This window comes from Schistocerca nitens, chromosome 6, assembly GCF_023898315.1.
Source record: "Schistocerca nitens isolate TAMUIC-IGC-003100 chromosome 6, iqSchNite1.1, whole genome shotgun sequence".
Classification (NCBI taxonomy): Eukaryota; Metazoa; Arthropoda; class Insecta; order Orthoptera; family Acrididae; genus Schistocerca; species Schistocerca nitens.
Genome location: NC_064619.1, coordinates 37,775,786 through 37,781,785, shown reverse-complemented (window position 1 = coordinate 37,781,785; position 6,000 = coordinate 37,775,786).

Sequence of the window (6,000 nt, the reverse complement as noted above, 5' to 3'; positions counted from 1 at the left end):
TTCCTTTACTGCTTGCTCAATATACAGATGATGAAGAAATTGATGAAATGTATGACGAGATAAAAGAAATTATTCAGGTAGTGAAGGGAGACGAAAATTTAATAGTCATGGGTGACTGGAATTCGTCAGTAGAAAAAGGGAGAGAAGGAAACATAGTAGGTGAATATGGATTGGGGGGAAGAAATGAAAGAAGAAGCCGCCTTGTAGAATTTTGCACAGAGCATAACTTAATCATAGCTAACACTTGGTTCAAGAATCATAAAAGAAGGTTGTATACCTGGAAGAATCCTGGAGATACTAGAAGGTATCAGATAGATTATATAATGGTAAGACAGAGATTTAGGAACCAGGTTTTTAAATTGTAAGACATTTCCAGGGGCAGATGAGGATTCTGACCACAATCTATTGGTTATGAACTGCAGATTGAAACTGAAGAAACTGCAAAAAGGTGGAAATTTAAGGAGATGGGACCTGGATAAACTGAAAAAACCAGAGGTTGTAGAGAGTTTCAGGGAGAGCATAAGGGAACAATTGACAGGAATGGGGGAAAGAAATACAGTAGAAGAAGAATGGGTAGCTCTGAGGGATGAAGTAGTGAAGGCAGCAGAGGATCAAGTAGGTAAAAAGACGAGGGCTAATAGAAATCCTTGGGTAACAGAAGAAATATTGAATTTAATTGATGAAAGGAGAAAATATAAAAATGCAGTAAATGAAGCAGGCAAAAAGGAATACAAACGTCTCAAAAATGAGATCGACAGGAAGTGCAAAATGGCTAAGCAGGGATGGCTAGAGGACAAACGTAAGGATGTAGAGGCTTGTCTCTCTAGGGGTAAGATAGATATTGCCTACATGAAAATTAAAGAGACCTTTGGAGAGAAGAGAACCACTTGTATGAATATCAAGAGCTCAGATGGCAACCCAGTTCTAAGCAAAGAAGGGAAGGCAGAAAGGTGGAAGGAGTATATAGAGGGTTTATACAAGGGCGATGTACTTGAGGACAATATTATGGAAATGGAAGAGGATGTAGATGAAGATGAAATGGGAGATAAGATACTGCGTGAAGAGTTTGACAGAGCACTGAAAGACCTGAGTCGAAACAAGGCCCCGGGAGTAGACAACATTCCATTAGAACTACTGATGGCCTTGGGAGAGCCAGTCATGACAAAACTCTACCATCTGGTGAGCAAGATGTATGAGACAGGCGAAATACCCACAGTCTTCAAGAAGAACATAATAATTCCAATCCCAAAGAAAGCAGGTGTTGACAGATGTGAAAATTACCGAACTATCAGTTTAATAAGTCACAGCTTCAAAATACTAACGCGAATTCTTTACAGACGAATGGAAAAACTGGTAGAAGCGGACCTCGGGGAAGATCAGTTTGGATTCCGTAGAAATGTTGGAACACGTGAGGCAATACTAACCTTACGACTTATCTTAGAAGAAAGATTAAGAAAAGGCAAACCTACATTTCTAGCATTTGTAGACTTAACAACGTTAACTGGAATACTCTCTTTCAAACTGGTGCATAACAGTCGTAAAAATTAATGTCATCCTTGTTTGCTTAATGATTTGTTCTTTGTGAATTCCAAAACAGTTAATCTGAGAACAGTTCGTAATAATACTGGTGGCTTATGTTTCAGTTTTTATAATGTAATATGTTTAATGAAAATTATTCGCAATTAGAAACGTCCTTCTTTTAATTTAATAAAAGTGTTAAAAATTATCACAACTGACTTATATTATACTGATAAACTATAAAACAAAATATTTGTTCATGTTAATATCCACAAAATACTTTTTTTGTTTAAATTATTGAATTAGACATATCTAAATGTGTAAAAAATATAGGTTATGCACAGAAGGGTTAATGACAACCAGTAGGTTGTTATAACAACTGTTAAATATTTCTATTACATCCCAATCCGTGATCTTATTAATTTCGTACCATACGTTTAATGCTACTGATATCTTGTGTTCTCTCACATGAGATTTTATCTTTAGTGTGCAGGTGAAATCTTTAATTATTCCTGGTTTCAATGAAAATATCTCTTTATGATTGGTAGTCAACTGAATAATGTCTACTTTCTCCTTTGCATTAAGTGCTAATGAGTTATCAACGTTAGCTACTATGCCTTCCATCAATGTTGTTTCCATACATGTAGCACTCATATGTATCTCCATTTGATGTATCGCAGTTTCTTTTGTGAATATTACATTCATGTGACTAGTTGCCATGGAATCAAATGGTAATGATACTAATTGTTGATCATTGCCATATGGAAAAGTTACAGATCCCATACAAAAGTCTAAAATAACTTTAGAATCTAAGAGCCTGTCCAATCCCAGAAGGATAGGGGTGTTTCAGTCAGCTACCAGGAACATTGAATAACTAAACTTATATGTACCAATACAAAAATTAATCAAGATTTCCACCTGCATCAATTTACTGTTTTTTCCTGTAATTCCTGTCAACTTCACTCGAGTAACTGGCAGCACTGGGAATACACCCATCAAATTATAGGTCATTAAACAATTCTGGTCCAGAGCACAAATTTCACTGTCTGAATCCATAATTATATCTAGTGGTACCTCACCTACTATACCCTGTAGCTTTAGTCAGGTGTAATTTTTTGTTGTATATTGATTTTCATCAAATAAATCACTCATCATTATATTACATTTGTCATACCTAAACATATGGAATTCCAGTGATATCAACTTAATTGCAACACCTTCAGAAGATCGAGCCTCTCTTCTGGAGCTTATTGGTTTTCCCTTTACATTTTGTTATGAAATTCTTGAGTGTCCTGACCTCTGTCAGGAGTACTTCGAGTAACACATCTTCATCTATGTCGTGGCCTATTGTTATGTTGGTTATTGTGTTCATTTTTCTGTTCTCTTTGTCTCATAAATTGAATTTTGCTTCTGCTTTTATACATATACATTTACATCTAATCGGCTACTCTTCAAATGACACTTAAGTGCCTGTAAAAGGTACAATAATTCTCTGTTACTTCACTTTCAAGCAGCTTGCGGAGAAAACAAATGCCTATATCTTTACGTGAGAGCTCTGGTTTCTCTTATTGTATTATGATGATCATTCGCGCCCATCAGAATCAACAAAATATTTTCGCATTCAGAGGAGAAAGTTGATAATTAAAGTTTTGTGAGAAGATCTCACTGCAACAAGAAACAGCTTTGTTTTAATTATGTCCATCCCAAATCCTGTATCACGTCTGTGACACTATCTCCCCTATTTCTCAATAATACAAAATGTGCTGTCCTTCTTTGAACTTCCTCAATGTACTCTGTTAATCCTATGTGGTAAGGAGCCCACACTGCACAGCTGTACTCCAAAAGAGGATGGACAACCATAGTGTAGACAGTCTCTTTAGTAGATCTGCTTCATCTTCTAAGTGTTCTGCCAATAAAATGCAGTCTTTGGTTCTCCTTCCCCTCGACATTTTCTGTGTGTTCTTTCCAATTTGAGTTGTTTGTAATTGTAATTCCTAGGTGTTTAGTTGCTTTGGATTTGCTTGATTTATCACATAACCAAAGCTTAACGGATTCCTTTTAGCGCTTATGTGGATGACCTCACACTTTTCGTTATTTAGGCTCAACTGCTAGTTTTTGCATCTTACAGGTATCTTATCTAAATTGTTCTGCAATTTGTTTTGATCTTCTGATGACTTTACTAGGTAATAAACAACAGCATCATCAGCAAACAACCTACGATGGATGCTCAGATTGTCTCCTAAACCGTTTTATAGATGAGGAACAACAGAGGCCATATAACACTCATCTTGGGGAACATCAGAAATCTCTTCTGTTTACATGACGATTTTCTGTCAGTTGCCACAAACTGTGACCTTTCTGAAAAGAAACCACGATTTCAGTCACATAACTGAGACAATATTCCATACGCACACAATGTGATTATGAGCTCTACTGTCCCTGATCATGTTTGTTCCAACATTCCGAGTGGCTTTCTGTCATATCAAGTTAAGCCAAATATATTAAAAGGCTGTTAACTTTTCTCCAGTCTTTCTCTAATAACTTGTCTTGTACTCTCCACAGTAGGTGATAAATTCTAATAAGTGCTCCTCACGAATTAGATATCAAGGTGTTTGCTTTATGTAATCTCTGTATCTGGTACATTTGCAGCTATTATAAGGTGTCGACCCCAAAAATTCCGGGCAAAGTTTCTTTTGTGCTCCATCAATCCAGCTTTAGCTTTGAATGCCCTTTTAAAATTAAAATTGCCTACACTCAGCATACCTCACTGTGCTGCATTTCCTGATATATGGCCGACCACAAACCTGGCTAACATGCCTGGATGAATAACACAACTGGTGTAGATTTAGGAAATTTATGATTTAAGTGTCAGGAAGTCGTTTCTGAAAGTATTTGTATGGAGTGTAGCCATGTATGGAAGTGAAACATGGACGATAAATAGTTTGGACAAGAAGAGAATAGAAGCTTTCGAAATGTGGTGCTACAGAAGAATGCTGAAGATAAGGTGGGTAGATCACGTAACTAATGAGGAGGTATTGAATAGGATTGGGGAGAAGAGAAGTTTGTGGCACAACTTGACTAGAAGAAGGGATCGGTTGGTAGGTCATGTTTTGAGGCATCAAGGGATCACAAATTTAGCATTGGAGGGCAGCGTGGAGGGTAAAAATCGTAGAGGGAGACCAAGAGATCAATACACTAAGCAGATTCAGAATGATGTAGGTTGCAGTAGGTACTGGGAGATGAAGAAGCTAGCACAGGATAGAGTAGCATGGAGAGCTGCATCAAACCAGTCTCAGGACTGAAGACCACAACAACAACAACATGATTGACATGAAATCATCACACACACTACTGTGTTAATTACACTTAAATGATTCCTCATCTCTACTCTTTCTTTCTTGTTGTAGGCAGTACTGAGTGGACATATCAATGATATTGGGTAATAAATGTGGGAGTCTGTTGTTATCGTCAGAAGTCATGAACGTAATGTCTGCTGGTCTGACTACAAAGTCATGGGACGTCTTGTGTGTGTGAGTTGTTATTCAGCTGTGAATGTTATGTGGTTTCTCTGAGCTCATTATGCCATTCCATTGTTTGTAAAAAAATATAAGTTTCATTAATTAAGAACAATACTGTTTCTATATCAGCAATGCGGGAAAAGACATTTACTGTAAAGAAGACACATTAAGTTGCAGACAGGCACAATTAAAAGACACAAAGCTTTCAGAAAGGACATCACATGTAGAAATGTGGCACAACCATTGCTTTGTCAGTATTTAGTTACAGGGTGGACGTAATGAACATATGGCTCAATGCGAAAGATGATTTGTTTAGGTGCATTTAAAAATGACATATGATATTTTGAAATAAGTTGTGCTATAAAATAAGTGTAAGTAAAATAATCATTATAAAGACAGCCATTCCTCCGTACTTGAGGAAAGAAACTGATGAACAGTGTTTGTTTGGACCTGATTATTTGAGCTTCTTTTTATACTTTGTATCAAAAGGAAACTACAGTCAGGAAAATTATAAAGAGACAGAATTACTTACTTACTTTCTGGAAGTAATATATTATTACCACTGACAGGCACATATAAAATTACATGATTATTATCCTAGCTAGTCTGTACAGGGAGAATCCTACCCAAGCATCCACCATATTGATATTTCTCCTAGCTCTTAGAACTATTAGTTCCCTTCTTGGGGAGGAAATGGGTATAGATTGGGGAAGGTTAGAGAAAAGAAACAGGTCACTCAAGCAAGACACGAGGATGTGAGGGAGACACCTATTATGAGGCTGAAGGATACTAATGTGGGTCACTTCCATCCTTGTATCTGAGTGACCTGTCGCTCCTCTCTAACCTTCCTCAATCTATCCCACTTTCCTCCTTAAGAAGAGAACTGTTGGTTCCAAGAGTTATGACATTGCCAAATACTTCATTGCGTGTCTGTTGGCAATACTAATATTTTGTCTCCTGAAGT